Consider the following 24,670-nt stretch of genomic DNA (forward strand, 5'->3'; position numbering starts at 1 on the left):
AGTGCACCACTAATATATTTGTGTAAGCTTTTCTGACGAGCAAAATAGATGCATGAAATGTCAGATTCCTGTATTTGTAGATGTTGGTTTCAAAAGAAATAATGAGTTAAAACCATCTATTTCTGTAGAAAACAAGCTTTATTTTTTGAGGAGAAAGATGTTACTGCTGTTATGAGTACAAAGAAGATAGCATTACAGATGTGAACTGAATATAAACTGGATTCATTGTTGTCTTCCTCACTTTTCAGAGACAGCTCCATACTTCTGCAGCTGGGTTGCAGGTTGCCCAGTGGCAATGGTAGCAGTGTGAAATTAACAGCTCAGTTTCACTTTTGCTATCCTGAAACTTGTGGTGTTTAGTGAAGCTGTTAGCTTTCTCATGCAGGAGTATGATTCCTGTGAGCAGCAAGGAGAACAGGAACTGAAATGAGGAAGAAGTCCCAAAAACAGGGACTGGGGAGGAGCAGAGTAGCGCAGACCCACCTTCTGGCAGCAGACTGGAGGCTCTGGTGAGGCAAGAAGAGACAAAATTTCTTTTCCCTTCCAGCAGCCAGAGGAAGGTGGAGTTTTAGATTTATCAGACACCTAATGCCAGAGGCTGATCATAAAAGATAGAGCCTCGGAAGCCTCTGGGGACAGCACCCTAGTAGAGATATTGTTTCTTGCCCTATTTGCAGCTGCTGGGGAAGAGGGCTTCTCACCGGGTTCTTGCCCTTGGACCTTGCTGATGGGAGCACCCTTCTTGTCTTTCATATCTGAATCTGGCTAGTGGGTTTACTCTTCTGTCCAGTAGGTGTCTCGTCAGTAACTGTAAGAGGCATCATTGTATCAAAGTTGTAAAACCAAACATTTATTGAAAATATATATTTTTGTGAAAACTTGAGCACATTGAGAATGAAAATTCACTTTCATTATTCAGTTCACTTTCACTCTTTAGTTTTTGTGCATTAGCACAATGTTGTTGTGCTTGGGTTCACAACACTATGGTACATTTAAATCTACCCCCCAATTTAAAAAAAAAAAGCAACAACAAACTAAAAAAGGTTTGAAAATATTTGGGTTAGATGAAACCCCTCATTACCATACCTAAAATAATAGTCTTAAACTATCTTGACAATAAAAGCCAACTCTAGAGTATTTTGATTTCCAAAAGTTTTTAATTTGAAATAACAAGTTCGTGCATAAGACTCTAATGTAATTTTATAATCAAACAGCATTTGCGTATTCATGAATTTGCTCCCTAATGTTTTCTAAAATGACGGCATAGTGATTTTTGTAGTGTTGCCTTTCTGACAACAGATATGTTTGACAGGCCTGTGACTTTCAAGCAGTTATGATTGACAACTATAAGGTAGATAGCACATGACATGAATAGTAGTAGTACATTTTTTGACACAGACATGAAATAAACAAGGTAATTTCTCAGTTCAGGTTATACATAGGGTAAAAATAAAGGGGGCTTAATTCTGCGATGTGGTGAGCATCTCCGAAGAAAGTCCTCCAGCCCTGTTGACTTCATTGGGAGCTCAGTACACTCAGCACTCTCAGGATCAGGTCTATAGAGTCAATCTATATTATGTATTCAAAGCAACTAAATTTAAAATGCAGAAAAGAGAGAATTCAGGGTGGGAAAAGGCAAAAGAAAATCCATCCTTTATACATAGTTCTAGTGAATTTTATGTACACAGTTTTAGATTCTTGATTTAATATTATGATAGTTTAAAATTTGAGCTATTACTATAATAATTTTGCTTATAAAAGATTAAGATAGAAAACTTGGAAGTCCTGTGGTTAATGTAGATCAGGGGTCTCAAACTCAAATGACCCCGAGGGCCACATGAGGACTAGTGCATTGGCCCGAGGGCCGCATCACTGACACGCCCCCTTGCTGCCCCTGGCCCCACCCCCAATCCACCCCTTCCATGAGGCCCCGCCCCTGCCCTGTCTCTTCTCCACCTCCTCCCCTAAGCGCGCGGCTCCCCGCTCCTCCCCCCTCCCTCCTGGAAAGTGCTAAGCGCCACCAACAGCTGTTTGGTGGCTTGGCGGCGGGGCACTTAGGCGGCGGGTCCCGGAACAGAAGGGGCCCCCCACCGCCGAAGACCGGGCTGCGCTTCGGCGGCGGCGGGTCCCTCTTTTCCCCACCCTGGCCGGTCCCGCTTCCCACCCCGGCCCCGGCCGGTCCCGCTTCCCTCCCCCACCCCCCGGCCCGGCCCCGGCGGGTCTCGCTTCCCTTCCCCACCCCCGGCCCGGCCCGGCGGGTCTCGCTTCCCTTCCCCCCCCCCGGCCCGGCCCGGCCCCGGCGGGTCTCGCTTCCCTCCCCGGCCCGGCCCCGGCGGGTCTCGCTTCCCTCCCCCCCCCCCCGGCCCGGCCCCGGCGGGTCTCGCTTCCCTTCCCTACCCCCTGCCCGGCCCGGCGGGTCTCGCTGCCCGTCCCCCCCCCCCGGCCCGGCCCGGCCCGGCCCCGGCGGGTCTCGCTTCCCTCCCCCCCCCCCCGGCCCGGCCCGGCGGGTCTCGCTTCCCTTCCCCCCCCCCCGGCCCGGCCCCGGCCCCGGCGGGTCCCGCTTCCCACCCAGGCCCCGCCCCGGCCCCGGCGGGTCCCGCTTCCCCCCCCCCCTTACCCGAGCGCGTCTCCGGCGAGGCCTGAGCTTCGTCCCGCTCACAGCCGCGTGGTGAGGGGGCGGGGCTGTGAGCTCCACGCCGAGCGCAGCGCTCAGCCCAGAGCTCCCAGCCCCGCCCCCTCCCCACGCGGCTCGGAGCGGGGCGGGGCTCAGGCGCTCGGACGGAGACTCGGCGCTCTATGCGCCGAGGCTCCAGGAGAGGGGCGGAGGCGGGAGCCTCCGCTTTTCTCTTGGGGGCCCCTGCGGAGCCCGGGGCCCGGGGCAAATTGCCCCCTTTGCCCCCCCCCCCCTCTGGGCGGCCCTGGGGAGCTCCGCGGGCCGCAGGGAAGAGCTCCGCGGGCCGCCCGCGGGCCGCATGTTTGAGACCCCTGATGTAGATCATACAATGAGAATGATCAGTAATCATGGCAATCAGGATGTCGTGTGTTAACAGGACATTGCATCATATTTTGGTGACAGAACATAGCACAGGAAAGAGAAGAAATGTATCTTAAAGGAATTTGTCCCCAAGACCAATAGGCAGACAAGTGTTTGTGGCTGTATGGACCCATCTCTAGTGTTCCTTTTCCCTATCTTACTTTTAAGGTTTACATTTGTACATGCTTTGTGGTAGGTGGATTGGGGTGGGGCTGAGGAGTTGGTGGTATAGAGCTCAACTAAATTACTACCAAAGCATCACTTAACCCTCCACAGATACTCCAGAACAAGTGCAAGATTAGCCCCTGTGTTTTTTAAATTCGCATATAAACAGGTATATTAATTTTGATGAAATTGACGTGGGAGTGGTGTTAGTATCTGATTGTTTTTGTTTTAGTGTCAACAGTTATATTATGAGATGTCTTCTTCCTGTAGCACATAGCTGAACTAGTTATCCAAAACTTGGCACATTGGTCTGTGTGCGCGCACAAGAGACTTTTGGATCAAAAGCAAATCTGGAAACTGTTATCTTGGCTAGATGTATTAACATTTAAGTAGTCATAACTATGTCTTGAAGTCAATGCCGCATGAGTAGGAATAAGTGGGAAGGTCATGCCTCTGCTTGTCTGATTACTTCAGTCTGCGTGCAGACTAATGACAGCATTGCATTGATTTTACAAAATTAAGGTTGCATTCTCAGAACAATACAACCTTCTCATGTTTAATAAGAGCCTGGTATAAATAATGTATGGAGACTCTGCTTTGGATATTCATGTGTCTCTCACCTGAGACAGAGACGGAGACTGAGTTCCAGTTTGGAAGCAAATGAATATTCATTTTACCCCCCCTCCCCCCCAAATCCTTATTTTGGTAGAAGATGCTAACCTGGTTCTATTCTAGAGAGTGACAAGATAAGAATATCATCCTCTTTTATATATATTCTCATATATGTTCTTTGTGAGGGTTTAGAGTAGTGGTTCTCAACCTGCAGGCCATTTGCAGCCCAATCAGCACAGAGCTTTGGCCCATTTGACATCCTCAGGGCCATACAGGTAGTATTGGATGTGGCCCGCAATGGTAAATAGGTTGAGAACTACCGGATTAGAGCCATCCCTATTCACAATGGTGACCACAATAAGAATTTATTATACTTTCTATTAGCACTGTAGAGTCAATCTAGCTGGAGAGTGGATTGTCTGACATTATGACTCACATTGCCAACAGAAATGTTTATAAAGTTCTGTTTGTGGATATTTATTGTTGGTAGAGCATGAGCCAGAAAGGAGACATCTTGACTTTCAGATTGCATATTGAATGTAGAGGGCTAAACTAACAATTTAGAAAAAAATTATATTTAATCTGCATTTACTGAAACAGAAATGGAACCTTATGATGCTATTCTTACAAGTAACTTTTCAGAGTAGAACTATACTGTCATACCTATTCTAGTGTGACTTGTACTGCAGATCTCATTTTAATTTGTTCTTCTCTTTTCAGGAATGGTAAACTCCCCAAAAGTGTTACTTTTTGATATCAATAAGAAAAAAGGGGGAGAAAATGTACTTTTTGCCTCTAAATAATCCTCTCTCAAGCGATGAACCTGCAATGCTTCCTTGATAACTTTGGCTTATTACTCTAGAACCAGGCTCCTCAAACTTCATTGCACCGTGACCCACTGACAACAGAAATTATTACAAGATTCCAGGAGGGTCTTGGGCCTGAACCCACCCAAGCCCCGACTCCCCAGGCTGGCGGGGCCAAACCTGCCGCCTTGGGTGTGGAGGCCAAAGTCGAACTTCAGCCCCAGGGGAGGGGAGGCTGTAACCTGAGCTCTCACGCCCAGGGCTGAAGCCAAAGCCTGAGCCCAGCCACGCTGGGGTTTCGGCCCCAGGCAGTGGGGCTCAGTCTTTGGCTTCGACCCTGGGCCCCAGCAAGTCTAACACCAGCCCTGGCAACCCCTTTAAAATGGGATTGCGACCCACTTTGGGTCCTGATCCACAGTTTGAGAACCGCTGCTCTAGAACAATCATCTAGAATTAGTTTATAGTCTCCTAGATCATAATAAAACCTACCTTTCATTATCCAGCACAATCTTTGAGCTGCAGGCAGACTTTTCGTTCTTCAAAGCAAACAAAACTCTTGTAGACCTGTTCTGTGGAGCCTGTTCCTATTAACCAGCTTCTAAAAATCCTAATTCCCTCAATTCTTTTTGCCTCCTCCAGGGAGGCAAATTTCATCCAGCATAAAGTCCTTGTAATGCTGGGCAAAGGAAGATATATATTTTATTTAATTAAATATTTACGTATTTATTTATTTATTAAATATTTTCCCTTCCTTTTTCATGGATAAAGTATTTCCTTTTATTAAGTAATTGCAGAGCAGCCACCTCGTAATCCCCTAGAATATGTCTGCACAAGAACTGTGCAAGTATCTGATTTTTTTGGTTTGTTTGCAGTTACGAAAAATAAAAAGTTTTAGGTCGACCCAAAACATTTTGTTTTACCTGAAACAAAATGTTTCATTTCAATTTTGAGCTCTTCAAACATTTTTAATTTTTTTTAAATAAAATTGAAGGAAATTTAAGTAAAATTATTGAATCAAAATATCAAAATGTTTTGTTTCAAAAATATTAAAATGAAACATCTGGATTTTCTTTGGATTTTGTTTTGTTTTGTTTAGTTTCTTTTCATCAACTCAAACAATACAGCATTTGCATTTTTCCTCCAAAAAATGTTTTGGCCAAAAAGTTTTGGCCCATCCTTTCTCACCATTATATAAGATAATTTGCAACCTTGAGTTGAAACCACTTCTGGTTAAAAGAAATCCTGGAAACAGTACTGATAGAGGTTCAAAAACAATGAATATAATGGGAAAGTGAAGACTAGAAACGTCTTTTCTTGCAATTCATTGTCTGTTTCTCCTTTTGGAAAATATTACCGTATTTCATTGAATTTGTAAAGTCTGTTATTAGTGTGATCCATCATTATTGATGTTTGTCTGCATCGGGATCCGAATCTGCCCTATCTGGAGTATAGTCAGTTTACTGTGGGCCAAATGCATTGCTGGTGTAATGGCAGTGGAGTTAAACTAGGATGCACTTGTTCACTAAAAGCAGGTTGCCATGTAGGATTTATTTGATGTTACAAATACACTGTCATTCTTGCAGAACAAGAAAATATGAATATGGGGCATTACTAAATACATGATTTTTATATTATATATTGCAGTTATTAAAAACATCATCTTTCCTAGCATGCATTATTTGATCTTGTATAAAGTTCCTGTAAAAAGTGTAGGTCCTGTAAAATGATTTGTAATCCACCCAGAGATAATTTGCAAGGCAAAGAGATACTATGGAAAAATAGTACTATGCTAAATTGTGTTTTTTCTGTAGCTGAAAGATTTTCCTTTTGGGTAGAAGGGGAACAAAGCCTTTAAAAAAAAAAGTGCACGTTTTTAATAGATCTCCCAAAAAGAACAACAGTATAAACCATGACAGAAAGGTTCTGTTGCAACCTGCGTCTGTCATCACTGGATGACATTCTTAAGAACTGTTAGGTATGGGAAGGAGTTGTGCTGATTTTGTTTCTTGCAAGGTCTGTACCTGTATCGTTAATGACCATTCTCAGTAAAAGCACAATGACTTGGCAGTTTTCTGAAATGTGGGATTGCAGGACCCCTATCTGTGCCAGTCTGATGTTGCTTTGTTTTCGAAGGCTGTTGTAACCCTCCAGCAACTTTATCAGGTTACAGAATCTAAAAGGTACTTTTTAAAGTTTGCATGTGCAGCTGTTGCAGGGATTTCCAATACATCCTGTGGCAATTTACTTAACACCTTTTAGTCTGTGCCAAATTTGCGTGGGGGAGGAGGGGAGAAGAAGGGAAAGAAATCAGATGATGCTAGTTGCAATTCAGAGCATGACAGCTTCATGACCTTCATAAAACATTAGGTAATATTACTTTTGGTATATTATTATTATACCAAAATATTTATACTGCTTGGATGGTTGCCAAGGTGAATTTTATTTGGGAAACATTTACATGCTTTTGTTTTCTATATTAAAATTATTTTATATGTTAGGAGGTGAAACTAATTATTCTAAAAATATCTTTTTATGTAGTTGATTTGTTGGGGGGTTTTCCCCTAGCAGGCAGGGTTGTCCCTAGTCATTCTGGGGCCCTACGCAGCCCCCATGGGGGGGAGGGAGAAGCTGGCCCCAGGCCTCCGTGGGGGGGCAGGGTGGAACTGCCCCCCAGCACTCACCCGTGGCATGGCTGGGGCCGGGTTGCTGCAATTCCTGCTGCCGGTGAATGCATGCTCAACCCCTGCTGCAGTCCTCAGGGGAGTGGGAGCGGGGCCATGGGGAAGAGACGGAGCAGGGACTGGAGCAGCACACAACTGCGCAGGGCACCAGGTGCCCCAAATTTCATGGTGCCCTACAAAGTTGCGTATTTTGCGTATGGGTAGGGACGGCCCTGCTAGCAGGTATGTTTAATTAAGACAATTTGAGTTGTACTGTTTCCAGTAATGATGATGGATGAAGTGTGGATATTTAAGATTAAAACATGTTTAAAAAAATTAGAGCTAGGTGGAGTGAGAGATTCCGGTAGTAGATGATTTCGATATTTCAAAATTTGGTTTCATTCCAGTTGGACCAAAACACCCTTATTTCAAAAATCCCCATGAAAGGGAATGGAGTGCTAGCTCTGCATTAGTCTATCTGGTGGACTGCTGTGGATTTGGAAGCCCTGGGGTCCCCAACTCAGAGGCAGTTCACCTGGCTGGCTGCCTCGGACCCTAGAAGCCCTGTGGTCCCCGGTAATGAGGAGCTGAGTAGGTGAGCTGGTGGGAAGTTAGTCAGATTTCCATCAGAACTCTGCCTCGTTTCCAGCAGAACTTTGTCAAAATTGAACCATCTCTATGAAACATTTTGATAAATAGGCAAATTTTAACAAAAAATGTTGTTTTGGAATTTTCCCAACCAGCTGTAAAAAGCCAACCAACCAAACAAAAAAAAACCCCCACATTTCTACTATTCCTTTTTTCAGGCCTCACTATAAAAATAATTGAAAATGTTTAATGTGCATCAAAGAAAAGGAAAATATAAGATTTAATTTTACATTAATAAAGTGTTAAGCACAATATTTTAATTTACATTTCTTAGGCTTGATCTACACTAGCAATTTATGTTTGTATAACTATATCACGCAGGGCTGTGGAAAAGACAAACCCCTGAGCGACGCTGTTATAGCAGACTAACTCCCGGTGTAGACAGTGCTATGTCGATGGGAGTGCTTCTCCCGTTGACATAGCTACTACCTCTCGGAGAGGTGCATTACCTGTGCCGACGGGGTAAGCCCTCCTGTCATGTAGATTGCATCTACATTGAAGCACCACAGTGGCTCAGCTGCACCGCTGCAGCATTTTAAGTGTAGACAAGCCCTTGGATTTCAGACGTTTGGCCAAAATATAACAACTGGCCTCAAAGTCACATCTACAAAGTTTGTGCACCTACCCACATTTGCACAAGAGTTACCTCTTTTGATGCTGATCGAATAGAGCACTTAAACACGCATGCTATTTTACACTTCTGAATACTCAAGTTGTCTTCAGTGGGACTATGCATCTGATTAAAAGTATGCATCTGCTTAAATGCGTTGCTTGACCACAGACTGTGCATAAATGCCTGGATGGTTGTGTCTATGATTAGGATTTTTACAAAAAGAATTCTTACCTGGGTTAGGGCTGGTAGGAGTTGTAGTACAGATAAGTGTCTGATGGCTTCCTGTGTTTTTGCCAGTGTGTTAATAAAATCATAGAATCGTAGGACTGAAAGGGACCTCAAGAGGTCTTCTAGTCCAGTCTCCTGTACTTAAGGCAGGACTAAGTATTATCTGACCATCCCTGACAGGAGTTTGTCTAACCTGGTCTTAAGAACATAAGAACGGCCATACCGGGTCAGACCAAAGGTCCATCTAGCCCAGTATCTGTCTACCACCAGTGGCCAATGCCAGGTGCCCCAGAGGGAGTGAACCTAACAGGCAATGATCAAGTGATCTCTCTCCTGCCATCCATCTCCATCCTCTGACGAACAGAGGCTAGGGACACCATTCTTACCCATCCTGGCTAATAGCCATTTATGGACTTAGCCACCATGAATTTATCCAGTTCCCTTTTAAACATTGTTATAGCCCTAGCCTTCACAACCTCCTCAGGTAAGGAGTTCCACAAGTTGACTGTGCGCTGCGTGAAGAAGAATTTCCTTTTATTTGTTTTAAACCTGCTGCCTATTAATTTCATTTGGTGACCCCTAGTTCTTGTCTTAAAACTCTCCAATGACGGAGATTACACAATCTCTCTAGGTAATTTATTCCAGTGCTTAACCATCCTGACAGTTAGGAAGTTTTTCCTAATGTCCAACCTAAACCACCCTTGCTACAGTTCAAACCCATTGCTACTTGTCCTATCCTCAGAGGTCAGTGAGAACAATTTACCACTCTCCTCCTTGTAACAGTCTTTTATGTACTTGAAAACTATTATCATGTCCCCTCTCAGTCTTCTCTTCTCCAGACTAAACAAACTCATTTTTTTCAGTCTTCTCTCATAGGTCATGTTTTCTAGACCTTTAATCATTTTTGTTGCTCTTCTCTGGACTTTCTCCAATTTGTCCACATCTTCCCTAAAATGTGGCACCCAGAACTGGACACAGTACTCCAGTTGAGGTCTAATCAGCATGGAGTAGAGTGGAAGAATTACTTTTTCATACCTTGCTTACAACACTCCTGCTAATACATCCCAGAATGATGAGTGCTTTTTTTTTTTTACCACAGTGGTACACTGTTAACTCATATTTAGCTTGTGATCCGCTCTGATCCCCAGATCCATTTCTTCAGTACTCCTTTCTAGGCACTCATTTCCCATTTTGTCTGTGTGCAAGTGACTGTTCGTTCCTAAGTGGAGTACTTTGCATTTGTCCTTATTGAATTTCATCCTATTTACTTCAGACCATTTCTCCAGTTTGTCCAGATCATTTTGATTTTTAATCCTATCCTCCAAAGCACTTGCAACCCCTCCCAGCTTGGTATTGTCCACAAACTTTATCAGTGTACTCTCTATGCCATTATCTAAATCATTTATGAAGATATTGAACAGAACCGGACCTGACCCATACAGGACCACACTCGATTTGCCCTTCCACCATGACTGTGAACCACTGATAACTACTTTCTGGGAACAGTTTTCCAATTAATTATGCAACCACCTTATACTAGCTCCATCTAGGTTGTATTTCCCTAGTTTGTTTATGAAAAGGTCATGCAAGACGGTATCTAAAGTCAAGATATAACAGATCTATCACTTTCCCCCCATCCACAAGGCTTGTTACCCTGTCAAAGAAAGCTATTAAGTTGGGTTGACATGATTTGTTGTTGACAAATCCATGCTGAGTGTTACTTATCACATCATTATCTTCTAGGTGTTTTGCAAATTGATTGCTTAATTATTTGGTCCATTATCTTTCCAGGTACTGAAGTTCAACTGACTGATCTGTAATTTCCTGGGTTGTCCTCATTCCCCTTTTTATAGATTGGCTCTGTATTTGCCATTTTCCAGTCCTCTGGAATCTCACCCGTCTTCCATGACTTTTTGAAGATAATTGCTAATAGCTCAGATATCTCCTCAGTCAGCTCCTTGAGTGTTCTAGAACAGTGGTTTTCAGATTGTGGGTTGTGACCCAGTATTGGGTTGCGGAATGGAAGGCACTGGGTTGTGGTGGGTCTGGTCAGCACTGACCAGACTGTTAAAAGTCCTGTCAGCAGTGCTGCCCAGCTAAGACAGGCTAGTTCCTACCTGTTCTGTCACCACGTTGCACCCTGGAATCAGCCAGCAGCAGGTCCGGCTCCTGGGCGGGGGCGGGGGGGCATGGGGCTCTGTGCGCTGCCCCCATCCTGAGCACTGGCTCCGCACTCCCAATGTCCGGGAACCAGCCAATGGGAACTGGGAGGGGGGTCGGTGCCTGTGGGCAAGAGCCACACTGAGACGCTTGTGCATCTCCACCTAGGAGCTGGACCTGCTGCTGGCTGCTTCCGGGGCTCTGTGTGATCGGCGGTGCCAGGACAGGCAGGAAGCCTGCCTTAGCACCCCCACTGCACCGCTGACCGTGAGCTACCTGAGATAAGCCTGTGCCCCAAACCCCTGCCCCAGCCCAGACCCCCTTCCTGCACCCCAAACCCCTTATCCCTGGCCCCATTCCAGAGCCTGCACCCCCAGCCCAGAGCCCTCACCCCCTTCCACACTCCAACCCCCAGCCCTGAGCCCCCCAAACCCAGAGCCCCCTCCTGCATCCCAAACCTCTCATCACCAGCCCCACCTCAGAGCCTGCACCCCCAGCCCAGAGCCCCTCCCGCACCCCTGCCCCATCCCAGAGCCCCCTCCCACAGTCTGAGCTGCTCATTCCCAGCCCCACCCCGCAGCCCAACCGTCTGCCCCAACCCTGAGCCCCTCCCACACCACAAACCCCTCATCCCCAGCTCCATTGGGTCACAGGCATTAACAATTTTCTTCAACTGGGTCACCAGAAAAAAAGTTTGAAAACCACTGTTCTGGGATGTATTTTCGTCAGGCCCTAATGATTTTAATATATCTAACTTGTCTAAGTAATTTTTAACTTTTTCTTTCCCCATTTTAGCTTATGATCCTACCTCATTTTAACTGGCAAGAAAGAAATATGTAGTAGAGATGCAGATTTCCATTTCAGATGTCCATAGGATCATTCTAAGCAGTAAAAAAGAAAACATGATGAAAGTGACTAAATCTGTCCTTTTAAAGTGTAATTTTGCACATAGTATAGTAAATATACTGTACTGATCATAATTCTTTCTTTTACATTGTCTTCCTAAATAGAAGCAAATCATTTTACAGACTTTATTAACGAGTTTTGTAAAGCATGTTCTAGGTTTTACCTTCTGCACTAGACAACTAAGAGGAAGAGAGCATATGGAGTCTCTTTTTCCCACCCCTGCAAGTAGCAGGGCAGGATTCTCTACGTAGCACTTGAGAGGGCCAGCAAACACATTGGTCAAAGTATCATGGTCGTGTACCAGCTAGAGGTGCCAGCTAGGCCCACCATTTGCTAGTGTTTATGTTAACAAACTCGTGCATACCATGAGCAACTGCTGCTGCCAGTTAGAAAGTGTGCTCCAGCATCTCGTTTCCCATAGAAATCTGCCATGACTAATAGGATGATTGCAGTAGAAAACACACCCACTAGTATTAGGGATAGTAGAGGGAATAATTATATGTATCACATTCATATACACATACACTATAAACATACATATGAATCACTTTGTTCCCCACAAATGGAGGGTGCAGCCTTTTTTAGATTGAAACACGGCATCTATTTTAAAGCACATAGCAACATTAGACAAAAGTTATTCTCTGTCACTATCACTCTGCCAATAGTGCCATCTCTCTATCCTGTTCATCTGCTTCCAGGAGCATCTCTGTTTCTTCTATATTGCCCCCCGGTGCTTTGGCACGACCTTATAATTCTTGTCTGGCAGGCCATCTCTGTGTCTATTTGTTCCTTAAGACTCAGCTCTTCTGCAATGCCACAATGTGAGTAAATTCATATTATTATTATGAAAATATTTTTTAAACACAACAACAAAATAGTGTAACTGAGCCATCATAATGTGTGCACAACCAAGCTGAATAACCTCATGATTTTGCTGTAAACCACATTATTCCTTCCTTCCTTCACCCTGTTGTTCATTATTCCCACGTGGTGCATCCTGTATATTATTTTATAATCTGTAAGGGAAAGAATGTCTTTCTACCTGTACAGTGAGACCCCATGTAGCAAATATCATAACAGATGATGTAAAATAAATTAAAAAGTGAGGAATACTGTATCCAACTGAAACATCCGGGTAGAGCATAATTGGCTGAGCTTGCACGGCCCAATGCTCAACTTGATGGCATTTCTCTGTTTAGAAATAACACTAATAACTTTTAAATGCCACCTCTGATTAATTCCCGTACCTCAGGGAATGTTCTAGGCATCAGTGGGCAGAACCCTATTGGTTTTGGTGAAAATCAGAAAACCAGAGGGGGAAAATGAGAGAGAGACAGCACCACTTGCATTTGGTTAGCAGACTTATTGCCTTCAGTCACCTCTGGAATTGTCTAGAGAACAAAGAACCAGTTGATGGCAGCCATCAACACATTGCAACATAATAGTATTCCTATCTCAGTTTAAAATGTTGACACCCTGAATGAATGGAGGGAGGAAAGAGGGGAATTAAGGGCATATGCAGAGCCCCTGGCATGATGGGAGGGGAGGGTGGAGTATGGAGGACCCTGGTATGGGGAGAGAGGAGAACTGGGGGTACATAGAGACAATAATGGGATGGGAGGGAAGGGGTGAATAAGGACATTCAGAGTCCCTGGCATGGTGGGACTCACAGAACCTCTGGCAGAGGAGGAGAAAGGGGAGACAATACTATGGGGGAGGAGGAAAGGGGAGCACACAGAGCACCTTCCATAGTGGGGAAGGGGGAATGAAGGGCCCTGGTATGGGTGACACCATAGAGACCCTGGCATGAAGGGAGTTGCAGTGAGTCACTGAAATAGAGGGGATGGAAGGGTGGCACACAGGGAACTTGAGGGGAGTGGAAATGGAGAGAAGCAAGGAGACTCTGTTGTGTACAGTGAGCTCAGATGACAGAAGCAACTAAGTGTGGGAATCCCCAGTTACCCAAAGTAAAATTTGGCCAGGATACAGGAACTTAACCCTACACTTGCAAAATATGTCATGGGATTTTTAATGACCCCAGTGATCATGGACTTCATCTTCAGCCCTAACCCCCAAAATATCCCCATTAGAGTAGAGTGCCCCCTAATACTAGACTGGGTCACCGTGCTAGAGTACAGATTCTTCAGGGTTGGTACACAGTGCCTCCTGCTGAGTCACCAACATTACTTCTTGCAAGTCCTGAGTTTCCTCTAGATCTCGTCCACCCAGTTACTGACCCAAGCTTGTGATATTCTGACATTATTTCAGCTTGAGGTATAATACAACTGTATCCAACGCCTGTAGGTCAATATGCAAATAGACAACACTTTAATTTTGAGCAAACCATTAGCTCATATGTAACTTTGTTTTTAGCAGCAATATAATGCACTGCTAGATTTAAAAAATTGGTCCTGGTACTGCACTGGTGATATGATCTTGTTTTTGTTTGTTTGTCTTATAATAGTTCATTTCTCTTTTAGTGTCAGTAACCAACAAAAACAATCTGCGTACACATTGAAATGCTTGGGGGGCGGAGGGGCGGGCGGGGAATTGCCACCTAGCTTGTAAAGAAATACTATTTTTAAATGAGAGAGGTAAAGAACAGAGATGTAATGTTATGCTTCTGCTGTTGGCTTCTTTTTAAAGTTACTTATTTTCATTTTTATTATTGGGATCATTTTTTGCTGAAAACCCAGAATGTCTAAGGTGTTTTTGTTTGTTTAAAATTTCAGTTTGGACTTACAAGACAAGATCCTATTGTTTGTGGCCACAAAGGTAGCTTTCTCAGAGTGGAATTAAATTCACAATCATAGAGTCGTGGTACTGGAAGGGACATCAAGCAGGAAGGGAAGGGAAGGGACATCAAGCAGTCAGTTAGTCCAGAGGTGGTCTAGCACTTAAGGCAGGACTAAATATTATCTAGACCAGGGGTCCCCAATGCAGTGTCCGCGGGTGCCATGACACCCGCTGGGACATCTATGTGCACCCGCGTACTGGCCGGAGGAGAAACATCCGCCGAAATGCTGCCAAAAAGCGGCGTCATCAAGAGGCATCGCCGCCGAAAAGTGGCAACGCCTCTTGACGTTGCCGCTTCTTGGCAGCATTTTGGCGGATGCTTGTCCGCTGGCCATGGTCCTCAGTGGCTCGTTTTCCGGCACCCACCACCCAGAAAAGATTGGGGACCATTGATCTAGACCATCCCTGACAGGTGTTTGTCTGACCTGCTCTTAAAAATCTCCATGATGGAGATTCCACAACCTCCCTAGGCAATTTATTCCAGGGCTTAACCACTCTGATAGTTAGAAAGTTTTTCCTAATGTCCAACCTAAACCGCCGTTGCTGCAATTTAAGGCCATTTCTCCAGTTTGCCCAGATTATTTTTAATTTTTAAATCCTATCCTTCAAAGCACTTGCAACCCCTCCCAGTTTGGTATCATCCACAAACTTCATAAGTGTACTCTCTCTGCCATTATCTAAATCATTGATGAAGATATTGAACAGAACCAAAGCCAGAACACACACACGATAAGAGACCAAATCACTTATAAAGTAATACACTGGGCCAAATGCAGTTGTGGTGTAAGCAGGAGGAGTTCCAGTTAAGTCAATGGAGAAGCACCCGCTGATTTTATCCCATTGTGACGCTTTTCTGCAAAGACAAAAATTAATATTCTATCTACATTTATAATCATTTTGATAAATCACAGGAAAATTACCTGGAAATGCAAAGGATTAACATCTAAAGCTTAACAGAACAGTAATACTAAAATTAGGCCTTCTCATTAGACAACTTAGATATTATTTATTTCCTAAAACATATTTACAGTGCACTTTAGTTTGTTTTCATTTACTAACTGATAACTGTATAACTAAAAGATGTTTAAGTGATCATTTGGAACTTAAACAGCTATTTCAGTTTAAAAAAAAAAGAGAGTTAAACTAAGCGCTACCTCGTTGTCAAGAATTAAGTAAAATTCAACTTATAAATCCTCTGCATGCTTTTGTACATACACTCAAAATTATATATTACATACCAAAAACCCCATATTAAAAAAAAGTTACAGTTGCAAACTAAGGTTTCAGAGTAGTAGCTGTGTTAGTCTGTATCCGCAAAAAGAATAGGACTACTTGTGGCAACTCAGAGACTAACTAATTTATTGTAGCATAAGCTTTCGTGGGCTACAGCTCACTTCATCGGATGCATGTAGTGGAAAATACAGAAGGAAGAGATTTTATATCTATCTATCTATAGCTAGGCCATTACACAAAGTGAAAGTATTTCCCCATGCTTATCTCTCCTCCCCCCCCCGTCCCCCCCAGCTCCTTACATCTCCTTGTCAAGTGCTGGAAATGGGCCATTTTCATTACCACTACGAACAGTTATTTTTCTCTCCTACTGACAACAGCTCACCTTAACTGATCACTCTCCTTATAATGTGTATGGTAACACCCACTGTTTCATGTTCCCTGTGTGTATATATATATCTTCTTTCTGTATTTTCCACTACATGCATCCAATGAAGTGAGCGGTAGCCCACGAAAGCTTATGCTACAATAAATTTGTTAGTCTCTAAGGTGCCACAAGTTCTCCTATTCTAGTTGCAAACTAAAGCATTTAAAAGTTAAGAAATGCCAGAATTAAGTTTGTTTGTGCAACCCTAATTTGGCCCTCTTGTGCATATGCATTATGATACAATCTTTAATTACATGATCATATATTTTTTCCACAAGACTCCTGCCTCATGCAGTACACAGGATGGGAGACAATCATGGAATGAATTAGGGTTATGTAGTGAATGAGATTGTTTGTCGGATCCTTGCTTCATTTGCTGCAGAGGTAGAGAACAGTAAGAGGGAAGATGATCTTCTGCTTAAGGCAGGTGAACACTCCAAAAGGACCTCAGTTCTATCCCTGCCTTTGCTACAGAGTTACTACGTGATGCTCAGCAAGTCACTTAAAACTAAAATTGACAGGTGGACACTAAGGGCATGTTCCCCAATTTCTGGTTGCCCAACCTGAGACACCAGGGCATAACATGCTGAAGTGCTGAGCACTTGCAACTGCAGCTGAAGTCTACTGGAGTTGTGTATGCTCAGCACCTCTGGCTGTAAGGCAGTGTGGTCTGAAGGAACGAGCACAAGGTTGGGAGTCAAGAGATCTTGAGTTCCAATTCTGGCTCTGCCACTCCGTTATCCTGAAGAGGAAACAAATTCATTAATGTCTGTGAGACACTAAAATATCAAGGTGATAAGTGCCCTAGAAAAGACCATAAAATGAGTGAATAATTCTGCATTCATTGCAGGTTTTGGATGGTGTGCAGTAAAGCAGGCAGGAGCCAATAACTGAATAAGGATAAACATTTTGAATAGCAGCCTCATTCCCTGAGGATCATCTATCCCAGGGGTCCCAACGCGGTGCCCGCGGGGGCATCTAAATGCGCCCGCGTCCTGGCCGGCGGTGGAGCATCCGCCGAAATGCCGCCGAATTTCGGCAGCGACGCCTCTCGACGATGTCACTTGTCAGCGGCAAGTGGCATCATCGAGAGGCGTCGCCATCGAAGCGCTGCAGAAATTCGGTGGCGATGCCTCTCGATGACGCCATTTGCCGCCGACAAGTGACGTCATCGAGAGGCGCTGCCGAAACGCCGCAGAAATTCAGCGGCGACGCCTCTCGATGACGCCACTTGCCGCCGACAAGCGACATCATTGAGAGGCGTCGCCTCCGAAACGCCGCAGAAATTCGGCGGCATTTCGGCGGATGCTCCACTGCCACCGCCGGACAAAAAGGTTGGGGGCCACTGATCTATCCTATGCACTGAATGAGGAGTCAGGGTCCTGGGGAGGACATAGTATACAATCACTATCAGTGCACACAGACAAGGGGCAGAGTTAAGGTTGCACAGGCAATCTATAGTCTGGCATTTCCCAACTTTTTTGAATGTTTGATTCTACAACCTAAATGTATTTTAACAAGATTTCTGTATGTAATTTCCTCATTTTTAAAGGAAAATATAAAAAAAAAATTCTATTATGTGCAACAGTAGCAACTTCGCATCATCAGTAGGGTTCGAATCCTGCACCTGCTGGGAGCTTGTGCATGAAACATCTAATTAGCAGGTGATATCTTATTGTGTAGAAAAACATGTAGAGGAAAAGGTCTATGCCTGTTGTATAAATATATCTGTGTGCATAAGTATGTTTTTTAACTGGCTCGGGTTTGCAGTTAGCCTGGATAGGGAGACGAAAAAGGAAAGTCTTTAAAGAAAGTAGTAATACAGAATTGGCCTTCCGTCCATTTCTATTGTAGTGGCTACCAAGAATAATGCTTCTGGCCTGTTAAAATCACACCTTATTGACTCAATATATTGATATATTGAATCTCCTTTAAGTTCCATCTTGTAGGTCTTACTGCAAGAATTCCCGGGATGTGGATTTAAATGCAGTTTGTGGATGAGGGAGAAAGGAAAACGATAACAGCTCTACTTGAACTATTACTTCATGCTATTTGAACTTTCAGGCTGATAGTTTACCGTGTTTTCCTGCTCTGTTTGCTGCTTCCCTCCTGGTAGTCTCTGCAGCAAGCCATACACTGTAGAAAATATCCATGAATGGCTCCTACGCCTTCTGCAGCCCATCTGTCTCTGGAGTGGATTCTCAGTCTCCTTTTACCTACTTTCATCCTTTGCTGTCATTCTCTTTTTCAGAAACTTCCTACTGATGTGTTCTTCTGTTGCTCTCTACTGACATCTGAATTCCTCACCACTCTTATACCTTCTACTTTTTTCCCCAGTAATAACTGCAGCCAAAAAATAATACCGTCTAAAATCATAGTATTATAGAAGTGTAATACTAGAAGGGACCTCAGTAGGTCATCTAGTTCAGTCCCCTGCATTCATGGCAGGTCTAAGTATTATCTAGAACAGTGGTCCCCAACGTTTCAGTGTGGCGGGCGCCTGACAACTAGCCGCCGAATTGCTGCCGAGGAGCACGGCCGCCAGACAAGCAGCCGCCGAAATGCCCCTGAGAAGCGGCAACGCCAAGAAGTGTCGCCGCCGAAATGCCACCGAGAAGCTGCGTCATCAAGAGGTGTTGCCGACGAAATGCCGCCAAAAATCAGCGGCATTTCGGCGGCAACGCTTCTTGACATTGCCGCTTCTTGGTGGAATTTCGGCAGCTGCTTGTCCGGTGGCCACGCTCCTCCGCGGCGGGGCACTCCCTTGTCAGTAGGCAGGCGCATATAGATACCCCGGCGGGCGCCGCGTTGGGAACCACTGATCTAGAACATCCCTGACAGGTGTTTGTCTAACCTGCTCTTAAAAAATCTCCAGTGATGGAGATTCCACAATCTCCCTACGCAATTTATTTCAGTGCTTAACCTCCCTGACAGGAAGTTTTTCCTAATTTCCAACCTAAACCCCCTTGCTGCAATTTAAGATCATTACTTCTTGACCTGTTTTCAGAGATCAATGAGAACAATTTTTCCCCATCCTCTATGGAACAACCTTTTACGTACGTGAAAACTGTTATCATGTCCCCCCCTCAATCTTCTCTTCTCCAGACGAAACAATCCCAATTTTATCAATCCTTCCTCACAGGTCATGTTTTCTAGACCTTTAATCATTTTTGTTGCTCTTCTCTGGACTTTCTCCAATTTGTCCACATCTTTCCTGTAATGTGGCACCCAGAACTGGACACAGTACTCCAGCTTAGGCCTTATCATTGCAGAGTAAAATGGGAGAATGACTTCTCGTGTCTTGCTTGCAACACTCTGGGTAATACATCCCAGAATGATGTAAATCAGTATCGTCTCTAAAAACCTTAAGGTCAGGGCCAGGGTTTGGGGCAACTACAGAGGTAGATGTATTTTTAGGCCAAACAGTCTTCTGTTTCTCTTTTTAATTGGACACTATCTGATCAAAAACATATATTTAAAAATAAAATTCCCTGCCTGTGTTGTTAGTAAAAATATTAATAATTCTAAAATGGAAAGGATATCAAAGATATAATAAGTAGTCCATTGGCACCTTAAAGACTAACAGATTTATTTGGGCATAAGCTTTCGTAGGTAAAAAACCTCACTTCTTCAGATGCATGGAGGTGAAAGTTACAGATGCAGGCATTATATAATGACAAGAGAAGGGAGTCCCTCACAAGTGGAGAACCATTGTTGGCAGGGCCAATTCAATCAGGGCGGATGTAGTCCACTCCCAATAATTGATGAGGAGGTGTCAGTTCCAGAGAGGCAAAGCTGCTTTTGTAATGAGCCAGCCACTCCCAGTCCCTATTCAAGCCCAAATTAATGGTGTTAAATTTGCAAATGAATTTTAGTTCTGCTGTTTCTCTTTGAAGTCTGTTTCTGAAGTTTTTTTGTTCAAGAATAGTTACTTTTAAATCTGTTATAGAGTGTCCAGGGAGGTTGAAGTGTTCACCTATTGGCTATTTGTGATATAATGTGTTCTTATGCATTTTTGGGGTCAATTTCAAGGATCCCACAGAAGTCCCAAGTGATTGGGCTTTCTATAGCCATCATATGTGAGGGTGGGAGAAATTAACTACCTCCCAGCCAAGCCACTTCAGCTATGCGGGGGAGGATAGCTCGGTGGTTTTAGCATTGGCCTGCTAAACCCAGCGTTGTGAGTTCAATCCTTGAGGGGACCATTTAGGGATCTGGGGCAAAAATCAGTACTTGGTCCTGCTAGTGAAGGCAGGGGGCTGGACTTGATGACCTTTCATGGTCCCTTCCAGTTCTATGAGATAGGATGCTCAGCCATTGGCTACACATGATGGTAGATTCCCTAGTCTGGCCCATTCCTGGTGCCTACTTCTCTGACAGAGTGGAGTCATCATGTCTCAGACTTTATGGAGACTCATTGGGAGTGTATGCATTCCATCCACACAGGGGTGCACTGAGTGGGCACTCTGCTGCAGGTTGAATTTTGGTTTTTGCATTTCATTCAGCTTGGACAAGGTAAATACAGTAGTCATCTTAACTTTTTTAACTTCCTTGTTCTCATGTACAATCTTTGTCTTGTGAGCGTGGCTAGGATCGTTTCATATCTGAACAGAAACATAGTTTTAATGGAAATTAAAAAATCATCAGAATATTTCTGTTGTACTAGGTTTTGTAAAACTTTTATCAGATCTAAAGTAGCTGACCGTGTCCATTTAATACATTGAAGACAGTCACAGGTTTTGTATGAGTGGTAGCCAAATTTTAGTTTGGTCAATTATAGTCTGTAGTGTTGCTGTGCATTTTTAAACAGCTGCCGTGTTTCTGCTTTCCAAAGTGTGTGCATTTTAGTGGTGTGTGAAGTGACCCCCTATAAATATATTTTTTAATAAACCAATGTCATCCAATTTAGTGTGAAAGGTGGTATATGGGAATAAAATACTATAATCTTAAGAATTTATAATTACAGAACTTACAACAGTGCACCTTAACATCCGTACAAAATCAGCATGAAAACTTATCAGGCCACACACAAAAATCTGTGTGCACCAAAATAATTATGATTTAAAAAATGCTGTTTCTTGCCTGATAAAAACATTACTTGTTCAAGTATCAAGTTAAGTGAGCAAGCAGAATTTTGCAAGTTTGTATGAGGAGCAGTTTCTTTAAAAAAGAAAAACTTTTTTAAATCCTTGAAAGTTCTTCAGTGCAACTATGGTGACCAGACAGCAAATGTGAAAAATTGGGACCGGGGGGAGGGGGATATAGGAGCCTATATAAGAAAAAGACCCCAAAATCGGGACTATCCCTATAAAATCGGGACATCTGGTCACCCTAAGTGCAACCATCTTGTATCAGTTTCTTTCTCTGTAATGGCATACAGGCAACCAAATAGTAGAAATCTTAGTACTGATTTTCACACAGTAGAAGTGTTCCTCCAGTCAACGTTATGTACTTTGGACCATATCCTTCCCCAATGTGACATCAGGGCTGACTTTGGCCCATTGTATGTTTATACACTGGTAATGTTTGCTAAAGTTTAAAAAAAAAAAAGTCTGATTCTCCTTTGCTCTACATCTTTTAAGGAAAACCATAATCAGACAGTTAGTCTCCATGCTGTGAAAAATGTAGTCTCTCTCTGATTAAAATTGCAAGAATGTCATGTTGAAATCCTCAGAGGACGGAGATGGTTGCCACTGTTGATCAGCAAACATGCTTTCTGGCACTCCAGTCCATCTCTTGATCACAAACTTTATCCAAATTCAAGGGAGAAATGTTAAGCGTTGCTGGTCTTGTTGTCCCGTTCCCACATACCAACATTGCAACTTTTAAAAGGAAGAGTCATTGTTTAAATTAAAGGAGGCTAAGTCCAAGGAGGTGGTATGAACTCCCTTTTTCACAAAGCTGTGTAGTGCAGTTCACCATAGCTCCTAGCCCAAACAATGCATGTGGTGCCACTGTGTCTGCTATCAAACAATTTCATCTTTTCTTTCTATACCATACTTTCAGAGAAGCCCTCTGACTGCAAACTTAATCTGTACAATACAGCAAATAACGGCTAACCTTATTTATAGTAGTGTGTATTTTCAGAATTATAATATTTTATCCCCTGTGCACATAGCATATTATTTGGTTGGTTACTTTACAATTGTGACTTTTTTTTTGTCACCCACTGTATGTCATTCTGAAATAGTTATTTTCAGCCACAAATTGAGGTGTTTTTTTTGTGTGGTTCAGTAATACACAAGGACTGTATTTCCACAGTTCCTGGAGCCTTTAGGTCTGTAAATATTTTTTGGAATATGTCTTAAATTTTACATAACTGATCGTTGGTACTTTAAGCTTTAGTTGATGAAATAACATACTGCAGTATATGGGTGATCAAAGTGCAATGGATTTGCACTAATGATGGACCAGTACAATAATGAATATTGAGTACATATTATCACATGTCTAGCATCAATCTCACAGCAGAGCAAGTTACCCTGCAAATCACTTCTTTTCACTCCTGGCACTATGTTTGACGCAGCATAGGCAGAAAGGAGAAAATAATTGGACATTTTACACCAATGTAGCGTTTGTCAGATTGAGAGAGCTTGTGACGGCTGTGCAAGCACAGTTTTTGCCCTGTAAGGCCACATGACATCCTGCATGTGGGGGAGAGAGTGTTGAAGAAACAGCTCTTGGAGAACAAAGAGGTCCATAAGTTGTCCTTGGCTCCTTTTGATCCAGGGCCACAGTCTATAAGCACTGTATGACCACACAGAAAAGCATGATTGCCCTTACGTCATGGTTATTCATATTTATCAAAAGGTTTATTTGGCTAGCACATTAGGTCTGAATATTTTGACTAAAATGTACCCAAACATTAATGTGAGCAGGAAGCACTGTGTTTCCTGGTGTGTTTCAGGTGTTGGACCTCCGTAGTTGCAGAAGCTGGAATTCTAAACTCAGGATCTGGCAAGTAAATTGGAAGGAGAATAGATTTTAACATTCTGATTAAAAATGTATGAACAGACCTAATTTAAATCAATATGTGCAGTCTGCGGAGGGACTCTTTTTTTTGGTATTAAAAAAACCAATAACCTTGTAACTCACTTTTAATGAGAACTTTTGTCATACTGAAATATTCTAACTACTATAATTAAAACCACCTACTTGAGATTCCACCCAACCGTTTTGGGTGCAGCCTGAGATAATAGTTTTGGAGGGATTCAGGGGGAAAGTGCTTTAAAGGATTTGTGAATCCTGGATGACTGGTGAGGAGGTAATGATACAAAAGGTGTACAATTGTCTGAGGGCACTTCTATTTGTATCTGGAGGTGTTTTAAACATTAGGGACACAGAGTTGCTAAATGGACTCTTCTGTTTCTGGAACTAAAAATGCATTGGTTCTATTTTGGATGAAATACGAATGATGAATCTTCATATACATACAGATGCTCTGAGGGCCCATATGAATATATCCCACAATAAGAATAATTATTTCATTATTTATTTATTTTTACTAAGTAGTTAAAAATATAGCCTATCCCCTATGGAATAGTTATAGTGGACAGTTTAAAAAGAGATGAAGAATGACATGAGGGACCCTCTACATACAAGTTTATAGTTCTAGGAATGCAGTATTATCAATCCTAGATGTTCAAAACTCATGAGATTTTCTTACATTTGTGATTTTTAAGCCAATAATTTTTGTGTTCCTTTTATTTCCCTTCTGGCCTCTGAGTCTTTCAGGTTCATGTTTTCAAGCTAATTTTCTCAAATCTGAAGGCTAGGCACTTTAAAAAAAATAAAATAAAAAATTAAAGCTGAGATTCTCATGTAATAACAAGATTCCTGGGGTTCGGGCTTTAAGAAAAATACCAAATATTGCAAAGACTCAGGATATAATTGCTAGACTTGGCAACCTTGGAAATGCGCATCCAGCACAACTATATGATTGACTGTTCTTCTCAGGTTGCTTTATTATATTAAGAAAGTACTGGCTGGTAAGGTGGTCTGCCTGATTGATGTTATAGATTGAGAATTAATTAAAGATCATATATAGTTGCTTTGAAAGCATTTGCAGTTCAATTTAGTCATGCATCAATATTTGCTAAAATTGAGAGGGGAAGGGTCATCCATGGGAGTTGTGGCATTAAGCACCACTTGGGATCAGACCTTTTAGTGGGACATAACCAAACTAATTTTAACTATCCCTCCTCGTCCCAGAAAAATCCCTGAAGATGCACTTCAGCTCCTCTAGGGCTAAAAGTGCCTTCCTATTTTGTAATTTTTTATCAGCATATTTAGAGGCAATGCTCCAATCATGGAAGAAGGGCATGTGAAATTCAAATTGAGAAACAAGAATATTGAAGAATGACCTTTTCAAAATGGCCTAGGGGA

The 24,670-nt window shown here is 43.1% G+C and overlaps 1 protein-coding gene and 1 long non-coding RNA gene across 2 annotated transcripts in view; one reads left to right on the forward strand and one right to left on the reverse strand.

The window, feature by feature from the left end:
- TPD52 (tumor protein D52) overlaps positions 1 to 24,670 on the forward strand; it is a 216,974-nt gene that overhangs the window by 99,242 nt on the left and 93,062 nt on the right. The gene's annotated exons all lie outside the window — the stretch shown is intronic.
- LOC123364114 lies at positions 257 to 10,704 on the reverse strand. The gene is made up of 4 exons (XR_006577000.1): positions 10,663 to 10,704; positions 702 to 808; positions 484 to 506; positions 257 to 396 (listed from the first exon to the last, which is right to left on the reverse strand). It is a non-coding gene; the product is annotated as an uncharacterized LOC123364114 (long non-coding RNA).

The sequence above is a fragment of the Mauremys mutica genome, chromosome 2 (genome assembly GCF_020497125.1).
Source record: "Mauremys mutica isolate MM-2020 ecotype Southern chromosome 2, ASM2049712v1, whole genome shotgun sequence".
NCBI lineage: Eukaryota > Metazoa > Chordata > Testudines > Geoemydidae > Mauremys > Mauremys mutica.